Source organism: Onthophagus taurus, chromosome 3, assembly GCF_036711975.1.
Source record: "Onthophagus taurus isolate NC chromosome 3, IU_Otau_3.0, whole genome shotgun sequence".
Classification (NCBI taxonomy): domain Eukaryota; kingdom Metazoa; phylum Arthropoda; class Insecta; order Coleoptera; family Scarabaeidae; genus Onthophagus; species Onthophagus taurus.
In genome coordinates this window covers 18306668-18325075 of record NC_091968.1, presented here as the reverse complement: position 1 = coordinate 18325075, position 18408 = coordinate 18306668, and the positions used below count along the sequence as shown (strand labels likewise).

The 18408-nt window shown below is 35.9% G+C and overlaps 2 long non-coding RNA genes across 2 annotated transcripts; both read left to right on the top strand.

Moving 5' to 3' along the window:
* The first annotated feature begins 16014 nt into the window (after nucleotides 1-16014).
* Nucleotides 16015-16859, top strand: LOC139429257 (uncharacterized). The gene is made up of 3 exons (XR_011639927.1): nucleotides 16015-16564; nucleotides 16621-16720; nucleotides 16775-16859. It is a non-coding gene; the product is annotated as an uncharacterized lncRNA (long non-coding RNA).
* Nucleotides 16860-16959: 100 nt separating this feature from the next.
* On the top strand, nucleotides 16960-17329 carry LOC139429267 (uncharacterized). Its single transcript, XR_011639943.1, has 2 exons — nucleotides 16960-17078; nucleotides 17129-17329. It is a non-coding gene; the product is annotated as an uncharacterized lncRNA (long non-coding RNA).
* Nucleotides 17330-18408: the final 1079 nt, after the last annotated feature.

The following is an 18408-nucleotide window of genomic DNA, read 5'->3' as shown; positions in this document are numbered from 1 at the left end:
TAAAACACAACACATGTTAAAAAATTAATTATGTTTAAATGATTTATTCAAAATAAAAATATTAATATCACTATAACGCATCTTATAAATATTTAATAAAATCATTGACTTTGTATTCCCAGTGTCTGTTGTTGATTCTTCTTGATTGATTCCGTTGGCAATTAAAACAGAATAAATATTTGTACGTAATACACTGAATTGTTTGTCTCACAGTCTGTTTTTTCAGATCCCGAATTATTAAAATTATGGGTGATACAAAGTGTAGGGGGAGACAACGATCAAAATTTCACAAAAGAAGTATAGAAAAGATGTTCTACAACTATTTGGTACGGAAAACTCAAAACCAGTCAGTACACCAATGGACCCAAATTCAAAATTACGAAAACCTGAAGTAATCAGATATCAAAGTCTGATCGGAAGTTTAATGTATACATTTAGCGTAGATATTACATTTAGCGTTAACTTCTTAAGTCAATTTAACACAAATTACAACGAGAGTCATTCGATTGCCGCAAAAAGTGTGTTAAAGTATTAAAAAAGGAACAATAAATTTGGAACTAACTTATAGAACTTCAGGGAAAGAAATGGAATGTTATACAGATGCATATTGGGGATCATCTATAGATGATCAGCGCTCCTATACTGGTTATCTGTTTAAAATGGCAAACGCAGCAACGTCATGGGAAACTAAAAAAAAAAGGACCGTTGCATTATCAACCACAGAAGCCCAATACATGAGCCTTACTGAAGCAGCTAAAGAAGCACTGTATGAGAAAAAATTCTTATTGGAATTAAAATTCAATTCAAAAAAACCAATCGTCCTTTACAATGATAATCAAAGTTGTCAAAAGTTGGCAAAAAACGACGTTTATTAAACACATAGATATAAAATATCATTTCATAAGAAAAGCTTTGGAAGATAACGTTATCAATTTAAAGCATTGTCAAACAGAAGAAATGATTGCCGACGTGCTAACAAAGCCGTTACCAAAACCAAAATTAGAAAAGTTTATAACTATGATTGGCCTTGAGGGGGAGTGTTGAAATGTTATATTTTAACATAAAGCAATCCCAATCAAGAGTAATTCCATTTGAAGGACATCGATTTCTTATGTAATTTGCTGCGTTGATTGCTTCTGCCCAAAATGATGGTGGTAAGACTTCTTGGAGAGATTTTTCATTTAAGTGTCCTAATTTATAATGCCAGCCTTGAACTTTGCTTTCATCTTTTATTAAATTTGCTTCTTCTTTTGCAAAAAAGTGTAAGTCTCCTTTTCTATCTGTTATTCCTAGTAGATTTCTGTTTCTTTTATTAATTATAAATGTTCCATTCTTTGTAAATGTAACATCATATCCATGACCTGTAATTTTAGCTATAGATAATAAATTAGTGCGCAAACTTGGTACATATGTGTTTTCGAGTTGGACTTGATCTATTGAAAAATTATTCTTTAGATTTATTTTTATTTTGCCAATTCCTTCAACGGACGTTATTGGCTAATTTTAATTCTTTCGACGTTTTATGTATCTTTTCAAAACTTTCTTTTGCTGTCGAGACACCAACCTTGCTTTTTCTTTTCTTCTTCATTTATCATTGCTTTTGATTCATTAATGTACAATATTGAACTATTAGATTGTTTGAAGACTTTCTTCTTTTGATTAAAATAACAATCAATTGATTTATGTCCTATTTTCTCACAAATATGACATTTAAATTTGAACATTTCATTTTTAAATTTATTTTCATTTGGTTTTTGAAAATATTTCCTATTAAATGTTTTTGGTTTATTAACGTATAATACATTTCCTTCGGTTTGTTTATTTTCTCTTTCTTCTCTTGCTTCATATTCTTCCAGTATCTTAATTCTCAGTACCTCAGGTTTTTGTAGATCGTCTCTGGTTTCAATGGCAATACGGAAATTTTCGAATTTTTCTGGCAGACTATATAACATGAGTATTGTAAGTATATCTTCGTTGATTTCTAAATTCATTTCTTTTAGTTTGTCTACAGTATGAAAGAAATTATTTAAATATTCATTTATATTTTCTCCATCTTTCATTTTTGACAATGTCAATTTTGTTAATAGAAATGCCTTTTTAGCAGGTCCGCTTGATTGATGTATTTTTTCTAGTTTCTTCCATACTTCATACGATGTTAAACAATGTTTTATTTGTTTGGGCATATATTGATTTTTTATTTGATTGACTCCCATGCGTCATTTTTAATTAATATTGCTTCCATTTGGTCCAAGTATAAAATTTATAATAAATGTTCAAATATTTCCCCACCCACTTCAATACATTAATTAACTCTTCTACTAAAACTTTCTTTACATCTTAAAAGGTTTTCTAGGCTACCGTTTCTGCATGCATTTCTTATTCGCTCTTTCATGTTTTCTGACGCACCACAAAAAAAATCAAGAGGTGTTAAATCAGGTGATCTGACAGGCCAGGAAATTGAACCTCCCCTTCCAATCCATCGCCCAGCATAATCCCGATCTAAAGTTTTACGTGTAATATGTGTTGGACGCCCATCATTTTGCAGCTACATATTTTGTCTTTCTTCCCTGCTCAAATCTACAAGTAACGTTGGAAGACGTCATCTAAAAAATTTCGGTACTTCTCCCCATTCAGCATACCATCAATAAAGTATGGACCGATCAATTTATCACCAATTATGTCACGCCAAACATTAACCGACCAAAGTTGTTGATGTTCTACTTCACGCAACCATCTCGGATTTTCAACGCTCCAATAGTGCATGTGTCTATTGATTTGTTCTTTGTTTGTAAAAGGAGACTCATCCGAGAATAGCACGTTATCAAAGAAATTGACGTCCAACCGCATTCGTTCTTGTGCCCATTGACAAAATATTAATCGATTTTCAAAATCACCTCCATAAAGCTGTTGATGCAATGAAATGTGGTGATACTTGTCGCGCTTTAATATTCTTAAAATGCTGGTCTTCGATATTCCGGCGTCAATTGCAAGTCGTCGAGTGCTAACTTGAGGATTTACCTCAACGCTAGCTAATACCGCAATTTCCTTTTCTTCCGTAGTTACAGTTGCTCGCCCAGTTCTTTTTCTTGACTCCCCATTTCCAGTGTTAGTGAATTCAATCACAACTGTAAAAGGTAACTTCTCGAAGGCGTATTTCGATCAGGAAAACGTTCTCGATACTAAGCTATATTATCAGCAACTTTTCTGCCAATTTCTCCATAAATAAAAATCATTTCGACTTTTTCTGCCACACTTAGAGTATCCATGATTTAATGACTTAGTTTAAACACTTTGCCTTAATGTGAAACGATGGAATTAATTCAGAATTTGTTTCCAAGCAGTTTTTATGCAAATTTAGTTTTATCTGTTACATTTTAAAACAATTCAACCAATTAAGTCTCTGAAAGCAATATTCTGAAAATGCCGACATAAGCAGTTCCACGAACTCCTGTTTTTTATGCGTTATTCTATTATCAAATTGACAAAGGCGGTGAAATGTCTTTCCAAACGTATTTCCGACGAGACCTCTTCTGGATTTTTTTGTTGAGCATTCTTAAATAGTATTCTAAGAATTAAGAATTAAAGACAATGTATCGAAGCGGGTAGGAAAATGTTTAAAAATTCGTAAATCTAATTTGTTCTTGCTAGATTATAAACGTTAGTTAATTGTTTCTGAAGAAGTTTCAATTTTTTCCAAAAAATGTTTTGCCGCTGTACTGGCAAAACCACAGTAATCTTTTTCTATTTTTTTTTTATTACTTTACTTTTATCCACAGATTCAGATTTTGTAATAAAACATGTAGGTGCCATTTAAAAAATGGGTCGTGACCTTCATATAACCTTGAAAATAAAGTCAAGGTCAAAAAATGTTATCGTCATATGGTTTCCCCCTTCGTACAGAACAACTTTTATTTGGTTCATTTTTATGTAAAATGAACCGTTTTCGAGATAATCGCTTGTCTCACGTTAAATGGACCCATTTTTATTCTGCTTTTCAAAAGAAATGAACCACTCCGTAGGATTAGGCGAAGAACTTTGAAATTATGTAGATACAGTTGTTTGTATATAGACAAACAAATGATTAAATTTTGACGATCATCTGCCACAGCTGATAGAAATTCTCTGTCTGTTAGGTCCTGAAATTGCGTGTTGTTGAATAGTATTTTTTGGAGTAGTTCGCCGTTTGTTTGTGATTGTTGTCATTGCATTAGTAAAGTTAGTGTCTCAAAAATGCCACGAGTTCGAAGACGTGCAAATTTTCGCCATTTTAAGCCCTTCGAAAGAGGACGAATTGTCGGGATGCGTGAGGCTGGTTTAAGGTTTCGGGAAATTGGCAGACGCATGGGCCGATCTCACGCCACTATCAGACGGACTTGGATGGATTGGCAGGAAGAACGATTAGAAACCCGTTGTAGAGGCAGTGGACGTCCTAGAGTGACATCAGCACGCGAAGATCGGCTTTTAAGGCGAAGTGCAATACAAGACCCAGTAGAACCAACGCGTGCTGTTGCAATCAATTGGATACGAGCAATTGGTCGCAGAGCGTCTATGAGTACGATTCATATCGTCCTTATTTTCGTCTTCTATGACTTAACAACATAAAGACGCCAGACTGCAGTGGAGCCAAAACCGACAACATTGGAAACATGAATGGGAAACTATCGTCTTCAGCGACGAATCCCGATTTTGCTTATGGAATTCTGACGGACGTTTACGGATCAGACGACCTAGAGGTCAGAGGCAAAATTTACCGTTTGTTCAGCGTCGCCACACGGCTCAAACTCATGGTGTAATGCTGTGGGGAGCAATACGCTACGGTGGGAGGTCTCCTTTGACATTCATTCAGGGCACCCTAAACGCTATTCTGGAGCCCGTGTTAGTGCCTTTCCTCCAAGAGCTTCAAGCAGGTGTTGGAAGGTAAAAAGATGGGTATTGCAGATTCCCCAAATGCAGGCTATTCAAGAGGTCATCATCTCAAGAATTGTGGACCTTAGCGAGGGACATGAAGGCGACATCAAGCCTAAGTTCCTCGGCACCACATTTAAGGCAGGATGGCTGGTAGTCAACTGCGAAAACCAGGAAACAGCGGACTGGATAAAGTCCGTAACTCCAACCCTACAACCATGGGAGGGCGCATCCCTAATGGCTATCGATGAAAAGGAGCTACCTAGAGCGACTATCATGAACGCCTATTTCCCCAACAGTGCGGATGAAAAATCAGGCCGCATTTTAAAAATTGTTAAAGGCCAAAACGAAGGTCTGAACACCAACGAATGAAGGGTGCTCAAAAGGACGACCGAAGGCAGTAGTGCCTTTCTTACGTTGTCCGTTGACCATCCCTCCGTAGAGAACCTTAAAAGAACAAACTATAAGGTTAGCTACAAGTTCGGGCAAATCACCCTGAGGCAAAAGAGCGGCAAGCCTACGCCACAGAAGGAAGAACCCGAACCAACACCTGGAACTTCCGGAACCGCCAAGGACCCCAAGAAGGGTAAAGGTAAGGTTAGTTCCGAAAAAAAGGGTAAGGGCAAAACTGCCGCTCCCAAAATTGCACCCGCCAAACAATCATGGCGGGAGTAGGCTTCATCCAGGCCAACATCCAGCACTGTAAAAGCGCCTCCGACGTGCTGGTCAAGGGCTTCCAAAGCCCCAACATACATGTTGCGTTGATTCAGGAACCATATGTATATGGAGGAATAGTCAGAAGACTATCAACAAAAAGCAGGTAAGTTATTTTATCACAGAGGAGAGTGCCCTGCGCGAGCAGCGATACTCGCTAAATCTTCTTTAAACTGCCTACCATTAACCCAGTTTATCTCTAGGGACTTGGTTGCAATGTCAGCGGTATTGCCGACGCCGGGAGGTAAGCAAGAGGCGATTATAGCCTCGGCATACTTCCCCGGTGAATCGGACGATCCACCGCCACAAGAGGTGAAAAACCTCATCGAATATTGCAGTAAATATACAGAGGATGCTAAGGAATCGTTGGAGCTCCTACTGAGTACATACTTTCCTTCCTCAAAAGTCTGCCCCCATGCAGATGCCGACCCTGAAGTAATGGACATAACCCGTCCATCAGGTAGGGTTCGCAGCACAGCTGGGAATATTTTCACACCCAACAGAGTAAGGTGGGCTATCTCGAATTTCAAGCCCCTAAAATCACCTGGAGGAGATGGAATTCTGCCTATCTTTCTGCAAAAAGGCTTAGAAGAACTTCTCCCAATAATAATATCCCTATATATACCTAGCTACAGCTTTAGCTATATACCCACTCTATGGAGGAAAGTAAAGGTGGTCTTCATACCTAAAGGTGGTAGGCGTTCAAACGCGGACCCCAAGGCGTACAGACCAATTAGCCTAACTTCATTTCTCCTCAAAGGGATGGAAAAGGTAATCGATCAATACCTAAGGAATGGAGTGCTTCTCACAAATCCACTCCACCCTAGCCAACATGCTTACCAGAAAGTAAAATCAACAATTACCGCTCTCCATGCTTTGACTAGCACCTTAGAGGAGGCAATTGCAACCAAAGAAATAGCCCTTTGTGCTTTCATAGATATAGAGAGTGCGTTTGATAACACCTCATATGAATCCATAGAGAAGGCTTTAAACGTAAAAGACATACATCCGTCGACAATCAAGTGGTGTATAGCCATGTTGAAAAGTCGGCAGATCACAGCCAGTCTGGGAGGCGAGTCGCTGACTATAAAGGCGCTAAGAGTATGTCCCCAAGGGGGAGTGCTGTCACCTCTATTATGGTGCCTGGTAGTTGATGACTTGATGAACATCCTAACTAAAAACGGATTTAAGATACAAGGGTATGCTGATGACCTGGTAATCACAATCCGAGGTAAATATGATTCAATCATAACTCAGCTAATGCAGAAAGCCCTACTACTCACCAGTACTTGGTGCAGAAGCAATGGGCTCAGCATCAATCCCAATAAAATCGAAATAGTCCCTTTCACTCGGAGAAGGAAGCTACAAATAAAAGCACCCTCCATTGAAAGCAGAACTATTAACCTCAAAACAGAAACTAAATACCTAGGGGTAATACTTGACAGTAAACTAAACTGGAACTCACACTTAGATAAGGTGAGGAAAAAGGCCATCATGGCAAACCAGATCTGCCGCAGGCTCCTAGGAAGGAACTGGGGTCTCAAACCACGAATGGCTCATTGGGACTACGTAGCAATAATCAGACCCATGGTCGCCTACGCCTCATTGGTTTGGTGGCCAAAAACAAAACATAAGACAGCTCAACAACAGCTGGCACAAATCCAGCGGTTAACATGTCTTAACATAACTGGTGCAATGAGATCCTGTCCGACGGCTGCTTTGGAAGCCCTACTCGGTCTCACACCGCTCCACATATATATACAAAAGGAGGCAGCCTTAAGTGCCTTATCACTGAAAACAGTTTCTTCACTCAAGTTGATGCAGGGTAATCTCAGAGGACACCTCGAGATCCTCAAAGACCCATGTCTAAATCACCTGATTGAAATTAAAACGGACCTTATACCGACGGAATACAATTTTAACCAACCGTATAAGGTCATATTTAGTAGCAGGGATGATTGGGCAAAAGGAGGGCCTCAACTAAAAAGAGGAGCCCTAGCCTGGTACACCGATGCTTCAAAGACAGTAAGATCTGGAGTAGGCATGGGCATTAGTGGACCAAATAGCCACATCAAATTGCCCCTCAGCTCGGACTTAACAATTTTCCAAGCAGAAGTTCTTGCTATAAACTTCTGCACCGCTTTGAACCTACAGAAGGGACAAAAAGGTGCATCCATAAACATTTTCACAGACAGTCGGGCCGCCTTAAAGGCAATTCAGGCCTACACGTGTGGCTCCGCACTGATCAGAGAGTGCACCAACAACCTGAGAGAACTCGCTAGGGGCAATGATGTTACCCTATGGTGGGTTCCAGGTCACAGCAACATTGAGGGCAATGAGAAGGCCGACAAGCTGGCCAAAGAGGCAGCAAACACGCCCTTCATTGGACCCCAACCTGGATGTGGACTACAAAAAAGCCACCTAAAACAAATAATCAACAACTGGGAGGCTTCAAAGATAGCCTTACGCTGGAAAGAACTTCCAGGTCACAGACAAGCGAAGAGTATGATAACTCCGTCGCAAAACAAAACCAAAGAGGTTTTATGCCTCAGCAAAGGGGATCTAAGAACGCTCTCAGGCTACCTAACCGGCCATGTGCCCCTAAAATACCACCTCTTCCACATTGGACAAGCTGAGGATCAAACTTGTCGACTATGCAACGACGAGTCAGAAACTGCTGAACATATACTGTGCAATTGCGTCGCCAGAGGACGTCTAAGGCACAACATCTTCGGTAAAACTCCCCTGTTACCTACCGACATAAAGGTTCAAGACCTCAGGACAATACTAAGGTTCATTAAGGACCTACATTTGCCCTAAACCTTTGGAGGGCTAAAGTTACAATAGATCTTATAGGTCGCGGTAACGAGAGGGGCCGCCCTCCTCAGCCCGGCAGCAATAATAATAATAATAATAACTAGATAATAGGAAGTTAATAGTTACCGTCAAATTACGAGATTTTAATCAGAGAGTAGAATTCAATTAACATCTATCATCAACAAAATACGACACATTGGACAACCTCTAAAGTTTAAATTCCAAATTAATCGTTACTACTGGAGACAAGGGCGCGGGTATTGTTATTTTGGATAAGGAACTGTACATTAGAAAAACCTCAGACTTCTTTTTAGACAACAACATAACAGAAATCAATAAAAACCCCACGATTACATTTAATAATAACCATAAAAAATTAATTAAAAATAATTTGACCCACTTGAAAAAATTTAATATCAATTCTTTTAACTCAATGGAAATGAACCCTCTCATACCCTGTTTAAAGAGTCTCATTAAACTATCTATATATTATCATAGGTAATATTAATACTCCTACTGGTAAAATTTCAAAAATCCCTCAAACCTTTCTTTATCACCATTTTAACCCTCTTTTTTCTAACACCATAAAAAACTCTTCAGATTTGATTAATAAACTCAAAGATTTCAACGCTAACAAAAATTGTAAATTAATATCTTTTGATATAAAAAATCTCTACTCAAATGTTCCTATATCACAAACTTTAGATCTTGTCAAAAAACATCTTATAAAATCACAAGATCTGAATAACCTTAACATTTTAGAAATTTCATGCTTCATTGATCTTCTTGAGATAATTTGTAAACAGAATTTTTTCACATTCAATAATAAGTTTTATAAAATGATGGACGGTTTGCCTATGGGTTCTCCCATCTCTGGTATACTTTCAGACATCTTTGTGAACGAATTCGAAACAGAACTTTTTTCAACCAAATACAACCTTTTCATTAGAGACATCAAATTTTATGCAAGGTATGTTGATGATATCTTCATTATTTACGAGGGTAACTCAGCAAAGTTATCAGCACTTTTTAACATTTTCAATAATATCAATAACTTAAACTTTACAATAGAATTGGAAAATAATCGAACACTTAACTTCTTAGATCTACAAATACACAGAAATGTCATCCTAAATAAATTACAATTCAACATATTTAGAAAACCCACCACTACTGATAGTATTATTCAAAAGAACTCCTTTACATGTGATCAACACAAATTAGCAGCCTTTAGGTTCTTCTTTAATCGTTTATATAATGTCCCCCTAAACTACATTAATCTTGTTTCAGAAGTTAAAAAAATAATTAAAATTGGTTTCAACAATGACTTTTTCCTAGTTGACATCCAAAACATTTCTTACAAAGTACATAATTCACAACTAAATAAAATTATATATCCTCACCACAAATTGAAAACCAGATTTGTTGTGTTACCTTACGTTCCCTCGATCACTAACCCCCTTTCACGTAATCTTAGAAAATTTGGCATCACCCCTGCTTCTGTCTCCCGAAATAAAATCCATAATCGTTTAATTAATAACAAACACATATTTAAGAGCGAGGAACTTAGTGGTGTTTACAGAATTGATTGTCCGGACTGTGATAGAACCTACATCGGCCAAACAGGACGTAATATCAACACCAGATTTAAGGAACATATTTCCAAAAATACCTCTGCAGTCATATTAACATATTAGTAAATTTAAACATAACATTAAGATCGTTAATTGTAAGCTATTAAAGAACATTAATAAGTCCAAAGAGATGGATCTCTATGAAGAATTATACATTAACATTCTCAACAAAGAAGATAAACTCATCAATGACACTCTAGATCACAATGTCTTTAGACACTTTACTATGTTTATTTAATTGCACGCGTTTATATTTATAAATATTTAAAGTATTTTGAGTGGTACAACTTCATTGAAATCCCTTTCTTACCTTATCTCCCGATCATGCGCTAAACCACAGAATAATAAAGCTTTTTGTGCCGCACTTTTCCAATTACGAACAAACCACTCTCGTCCAAATAGAAACAAAGTGCCTTGTTCTTGAAAAATAGCATGGTATTCCGAGGGATCTACGATGGTCACTTTTTTTTTGAACTTTTTTTCCAACATTCCAAAAACACGATCAGGAGGCATGAACGAATGTCCAGTTATAGGAAACACTATTTCCACCTTTATAACCTGCTTTGGAGCTTCTAGTAACCATTTCATTACCATTGCCAAAATAATAGTGTTTTTATTTTAGCCGGCAAAGCCATCGGATACCAACCGAACAGTGTTAACACCTGTCATTTCCGATTCATTACGTTTTAGACAATGATATAAGGCTGATGCTATTTCGTTAGAACCCTTCGGACTTTCAGTTTCTAACCACGAGTATGTGAAAACATTTTCTTGTCGAAGTGGGTCTTTTGACGAACCTTTTGACTACACAAAAGTTATAGCAGTATAGCTGACGACTGTAATATGCTTTTTGATCAGGGACCTTCGGCAAAACTAAATTTTTTTGACAATCATAAGAAAATGTCATTAATCCTTGCTTTTTCTCGTTTAAAAGGTGATAAAAACCTTTTGCTCGTGCTTTATGTACTCTCAAATCTGTTCTTAATTTGTTTTTCTTTTCGGTATCTTTTTCTATTTTTAGGCTCTCACTGATACCTAAGCATGTAGAACAGGCGTCTGTTTTGGGAGAGCCGAAACCAACATTAAAGAACGTAACAAAAACGTGTCGAAAGTAACTTTTTTTTATAGTTGTCAATTCGTCGTTAGTGTTTTCAGAAAGAAACATGTTATAAAGCTTTGAGATATTCAGTTCCGATGATAAATACTGTCTAATTGACTTTTCTCTGCAATAATGTGACTCTAGTGCTTTTAGTGATTTTATGAACCCTTTACAGCTTCTAGCTTTTTAGAATAAAGGTGGTTTTTGCGATTACCGCCTCGGTTTTCTAATACCTTCCCAGTTTTATAAAAGCGATCGAGTACACCCAAAACTAGGTGTTTAGTGATGCCCAGAATATTGAGAAATGCGGCTCTACATACACGCACTTCTGTACCATCCTGTTTTTTAACAAAATATGCAATCGACATACCTTTTACTTTTTATTTTCCTTGCCACGTCTTCTAGCAGGTGGGAAGCAAACACAAAATCTTGTAATTAACTGGTCTTGTTGCAATTTGTTTGCATTTTTATAGAATATGTCCTTGAAAATTTGAATATCGGGAATTGTAAGCGAAGGACACTTAAATGTACCATGACCATGGGTACAATTCATCAACTGCGAATGTAAATTCTTGCAGGAGTACCTATAATTGCAAAAAAGGCCGTGGAAAATGCAATAACAATGTGTAACATGCATTACCGTTCTTTTCTTTGTACTTCAGTCTTCCAATGTTGTCTATTAATACCTTTCTTCCGAGCACATTTTGAATCTACTACTTCCTTTATAAATGACGCCATAGTAATTCATAAACCGCAATATGCGAAGAAGATACACCAAATATGCAGTTCCGAACACGTGCAGTTGCGTACATGGTCCGCGTCTGCCAATCCACCGATAGGGAAATTTTTGGTTGAGGTATTCTCGTACAACTAGAGCATAATGAGGAGGCGCGCCATCTTGCTGTAACCAAATTCTGGGATGTAGTGAATTTGGATCTTCTGCATTTGGAAAAATTGCAAGTAAACTTGGAATTAATTCTAATTGAAGGCCGCCTACTATTCTGTTAAAGAAATACGGTCCAATAATTCTGTTCTCCACTATTCCAGCCCACACATTCACCTTTTGGGGATACTGTGTATTTGCCTCGGCTTTCCAATGGGGATTTTCTACTGCCCAATAACGGCAGTTTTGCTTATGGACGGTGCCATTTAAACAAAGTGTTGCTTCATCGGAGAATAGAATGTTTTTAATAAATTCCGGATTTGCGTAGCATATTTCCGTCATTGTTTCGCAGAATTGCACGCGTCGAGCAAAATCGTCATCGGAAAGCTCATGCACCAAGTGTACTTTGTAGGGGTGATATTTCTTTTTCTTAAGAAATCTTGATATTGTGCTTCTAGATGTATTTTAATTTGCAGCAATATTGGAGATGTTTGAATGTGGATTTTCCTCTACACTTAACAGGACATCCAATTGACGCTCTTCATTTAAGGCCAATGGACGTACGGTCTTAGGTTTATCTCGTACCAAGTTCGCGAAATTTACTCTCAATTCGACTTATTGTCGATAGTGATATTGGAGTACGGTTTGGATGTTTTTCGTTAAACAACCCACGGACTTCGTTATACGTTCGGACTCTATTTCCGAAACCAATCATCATAAGAATCTCGATTCTTTCAGTTTCAGTAAGCGTCATTATTAATTTCTTACTTATCGAACAGTCAATAAATAAAAAATAACCAATAATAGATAAACAATAAGATCAAATAACAACAAAAAAGTAACAACGAATAGCGATGAATAGCAACAAATAGCAACAAATAACAACGAATAACAACAATTAACACAAGAAACTCCACAATACTACTCAAAATAATCTCATTAACGCATAATACTCTGTTTCAAATCGAATTTTGACACTTGGAAATTTTGAATCAAAACATTTGGTTGCCATGGTTACGCACGGCTACTACTATTTTTTATATCAAATGAATGGGAAATAATGAAACTTTAAATTAATTTTTCTCGAAAATTTTCTTATGCAACCGACATTAATATTTATTGCACATATTTAGAAAAAAATTCTCTTTCAAATTCCGATATAAAAAATGGGGTTTTCCATTTAAAAAAAACTTCGATGACGTCAGAACTCGTTTAAAAATGGCGGAAAAAATTTAAAATATACACCAAAAAATTGTTATATACCGTATAAAATTGTTATATACCGTATGCAGTTGTTTTGAAGTCTTTGCAGTTTGTTTCGTAGTGTTACCGAAAGATCAGGATATGCCGTGTCAGCATAATCAATATGGGGGGAAATCAGGGAAAAACAAAGATTACGACGGATCATGGGAGGAAGGAAGCAACGGAGACTTTTCAGTGAGTGGAAACAATGATAGACCTTTCTGCAGACGGATTGAATTTGAGGTTTCCAGGACATTGTAGAATCCATAACCACCCCAAGGTTTCTAACCGTGTCTGACAGCTGAATAATGTCTCCGTCAAGCATTAAGTGAATGGATGAAAAATCATTCAGCTTTGCCAGTAAAGGTCGACTGCCAAACGCAATTGCTTGAGTTTTAGCAGTATTTAATTTAAGGCCATAACGTTTGGATCAATCCAAAATATTGGAAAGGTCATGATTAAGACGTGCAATTGCTTCCGGAAAATCATCAATAGTTGTCGTAGTGTAAATTTGGAGGTCATCAGCATACACATGATAATTACAAGAAATACAGTGGGTGACGGCATTAATAAAAATCGAAAAGAGCAACGGACCCAACACACTACCCTGGCACAGAATAATACAGAAACGAAACTGCCCTTTAAATGTGAAACTCGGCCGCCACCTTGATGGTAGTTATATAAGTGAGATCATTAATGTTAAAACAAAACAAACGTAGTTATAATGTAAATAATATTAAGTTAAGTATTGTAAATAATACATGATTTACCACCTAAAATACAGCTTTAATTTCCGTGTCTGTAAATCAGCTGCAAAAGAACTAAACAAAAAAAGGCGCCAAATCATTTGCTTTGTTAACTACCAACAAGATGGCGAATCTGTACACCTCCAACATCAAAGAAGCCGACAGCGCTGTCGTTTCTGTATTATTCTGTGGCTAAACTGTACTTGTACGCCATGTGGTTCTTCACATTCAGTCCTCGATAGATGTTCTTACACACCAGATGGACTCTCAATAATTTTTTAGTTTTTCAACAATTTCAGAATTTTATATTAGTAAGTTAACTTTTTCTAAGCTTCCCTCATAAATTCTTATAATCTTATCTTTTCAGTTTTAATTTTAGAACGTTCACACTTTTTTGGCTTTTCTTTAACGATGAAAATCATGTTTTAAGATTCAATTCTTAATTTCTTTTATTATATCTTGCCCATCAGGCTTTTAACTTTGTTAATAATTTGGAATTTTTGGAATTTAAAGTTTAGAGGTTGTTCAATGTGTCGTATTTTGTATACTTTTTCTCGTGGATCGTTTAAGATGTTCATTGAATTCTACTCTCTGATTAAAATCTCGTAATTTGACGGTAACTATTAACTTCCTATTATCTAGTTAATTTTAATAATAACAAATAATTTGTACATTTCAGTCGTGCCAGAAGAAGGGAGAAGTTACTCCCGAAACTAGTAGCACTGATTTTAAATACTTTTTAATAAATATATTTTCATCGTTTTTTCAAATTTTTTCTTTCGACCATTACGATGAACCTCGAATCAAAGATCGCAAGACCTATTGAACATGTCTGGGATATGATGGACAGAAAATTGCGTCGATTACCTCATCCTCCCAACACTTTAGAGTTAGAGGAATTACGTCAACAGCTACAGGTAGCCTGGAATGAGCTGCTCCAAGAGGCGACCATCTGATTTCCAGCATGCCACGAAGGATTACTGAATGTATAAGAGTATGCGGAGATGCAACACATTATTAACGATATGTCAATAAATATTGTCATTTGTTTATGAAAATTTAATCATTTGTTTGTCTCTAGGCACTAACTATTTCTACGTAATTTTGAAGTTCTGCGTCTCCTCCTTCGGGGTGGTTCATTTCTTTTGAAACCCAGTGTATTTACAAGTTGTTCATTTTTAACACAAGAGTAACTTTTTTTCAAATAGCCGTACCCAAGTATCCGCTAATAGTACCCGAGTCCTGTACTTGGGTACTTTAAATTGTGAAAAGTAATAAGCGCCTAAGGAATACGGTTTAAACTTGCGGTCGAGGCTCAATGATTTGTTCCTTTGGAGGACGAATCTCAGAAGGCAGCATTTGTGTCTGTTTCTTATAATATAATATGTTCCTCATCCTAATTCATCGTTTTTATTACTTTTTTTATTTTTCCTCTCACTGTAAATTTTCCTCATCCATTCCTCCTCATCGATGAACTATATTATTAGATACTTCTCCTATAACCATTTAATAAAGCGAAATTTTAAAAAAATGTTTCAATTATGTTTTTTTATAAAGTACCTTTCAAAAGATCCATTTAATATGAACTTGAAATGAACTTTGTAAACGACGTTAGAACCTTTATTGTACATCATATTTAATAATTAATCTTAATATCTTTTAAACGTACTTTTGCAGCTGCGTATTAATATTTTCCTAACATTAGATATATATTATTTCTTAGCTACTTCGTTCAATTCAGTCAGTGCCGTTGCTACAAAATGTCGAGAACCCTTGGTTTTTACCTTATCGAAAAACATTTGCAGAAATACCATAGTTGGCCCACCAATCAAACATTCACAGGACTCGGGGGAATAATTTTGGTTGCTCTAAATATACCCTTGGTGATTTATCCTTCGCTACAAGAATTTATGAGTAAGAATTATCTAACTGTTTAAAGAATGGAAATATTTTTTTTTTAATTTTCAGATTACCAGGAGAATTTTTACAAATGTTTATTTCATATGCAATTTATTATGGTGGCAGCTCTAGTTGTGTCTGGTTCTATGCAAGCATTGCAACATCGAAATCAAGTGTTTGAGATGATTAAATTATTAAGCGATTTTAATCATATTGATATTCCGGAAAGATTGGAAATTGTTGAAAGAAACATAAAAAATGTATTAAAAATAATCAATTATGGTGCCTACCTTTGGGCATACTTCATAACATATCTTACTCTGTTGGATGATAATTGCGCTACATTTAAAACAACTAAACATTGTTTAATATTGGAATCTTATGTACCATTTGATCTGAAACCATGGAGTATGGCACTAATAATATTTTTTCAAACATTCATTATAAGAATATTATTTAATATTATATTCGTTACGGTAATGATGTATTGTTATTCGTTGGAATTATTGATTATACGTATTGAAAAACTTAATCAGATGATTGATGACATCACATTAACCAAAAATAAGGAAAGAAATTTTAGAGTACTCCAACCTATTATCACGTATCATCAAGAAATATTCAGGTATCTTAGCCTTAAAAAATGTGTTAGTACATAAATAAGTAATTGTTTTATTTTAGGATGTTTCAATTCAGTAATAAAGTGCACATCAAATTAGTTGTACCTCAAAAACTGCTTGGTGTATGTGTTTCAATCATCTCCACTACTTCATTTCTTTTGGTTTCAATTTTAATTAAACGTAATGATATAATCAATAAAATGTTATTTTTTTAGAGAAAAGATATAACAAGCTTTACCGTTGGTGTAACAACTTGGTTTGGGTTATTTTTAAGTCACACATTTGGACAAAAAATGACTACGGCGGTATGAATTATTTTGAATATGTAAAACAAAAATTTTTGATGTATTTTTATTTTGTTAGGGTAACAATGTTGCGAACGTGGTATATAATTTGAACTGGTATGATGCGGATGTGGTGACACGAAAACAAGTGTTGACTTTACTTTGTTTGAGCCAACAACCACTCACTATACGAGTTCCTTTATTTGGCGAAATGTCCTATACTGCATTAGCAAACGTAAATAATTTTAATTAAAGTAGAAAAGCGATATAAATATATGTTTTTAGGAACTCAAGAAGTCCTGTCTCTTCATTAATTCTTTAGTAACAATTATCAAAAAGAAATTTTTTTGAACTCTATTTCAAATTAAGTACCCAATTACATATTGTTACAAATACAAATACAAATATCTTTATTTACTGTAACAACAAATTTACAATAAAATGTCCACAAACAAGAAAAACAAAAAAATGTATTATCAATGTTAATTCTTATCAATTTCATTCACTGCCTCCCTAATAAATTCCTCAAAAGTGTAATATGCACTTTTAATTAGGTGTTTTTTTGTAATTATATTGAATTTACTTCTTGACATTGCCGCAATGGAGTGTGGAACTATGTTGAAAAATTTTGGACCCCAATAGTCCATCGATTGTTGTGTTCTTGAGAGTCGATGATATGGTGTAGCAAGTTGATAGCACGATCTAGTTGCATAACTATGTGATTCGCCGAGTGTTTGGAAAGTATTCCTATTATCGTACACGTACATTAACACCGTATGTATGTATATACTTGGTAGGGTAAGTACTGCTTCTCTAATGAAATACTCCTTACAGGTGTCACGCCGTCGCAGATTACAGAGAGCCCTAATTGCTGACTTTTGTATTTTAAATATTCTATGGAACTCAGTTGACTGTCCCCAGAATAGAATTCCGTATGATGCCACGGACTGGAAGAGGTTGAAATACGACATTTTGGCGGCTTGGTGTGTAGGTATGCTTTTCAAACGTCTTATGGTGAAAACCGCTGTTGATAACTGTTATAATAATGAGTCGCACAATTATAAATATAACTTTATTAAATATTAACTCTACAGATCTTTTATAGCTACACACACGAGTTGCTTGTCATGCAATTCTTATGCAACTTGTCGTACATCTTTATGACACCTCCCCTATCAAGTTAATACATCACATAATCATTAAATTTAGTCGGCTTTCGCATTATTCGGGACGGCTTAGTGTTTAGATTAACAATTGGTTGTTCATTATTTGCAATTAAAGGTACAATAGCATTTTCTACCTTATCACCTAACTTATTATTATCATGATTAGAATCAATGTCCTTTGGAAGAGCAGGAGGAATCGTACTCTCTTCTATATTTGTAGGTAGTTGTCTGTCAGTTACTGATTTTCTCAAGACTTGACTATTTCTTCTTAGTACATTCAGTCCTGTATTTATTAAGTATGATCTTGGACTTTCATGTTTACCTATAACTACGGCTGGCTGCCACTCCTTGTTCTTTCTATAAACTATGCTTTCTCCCACATTAAAGTTTTTTAATGGT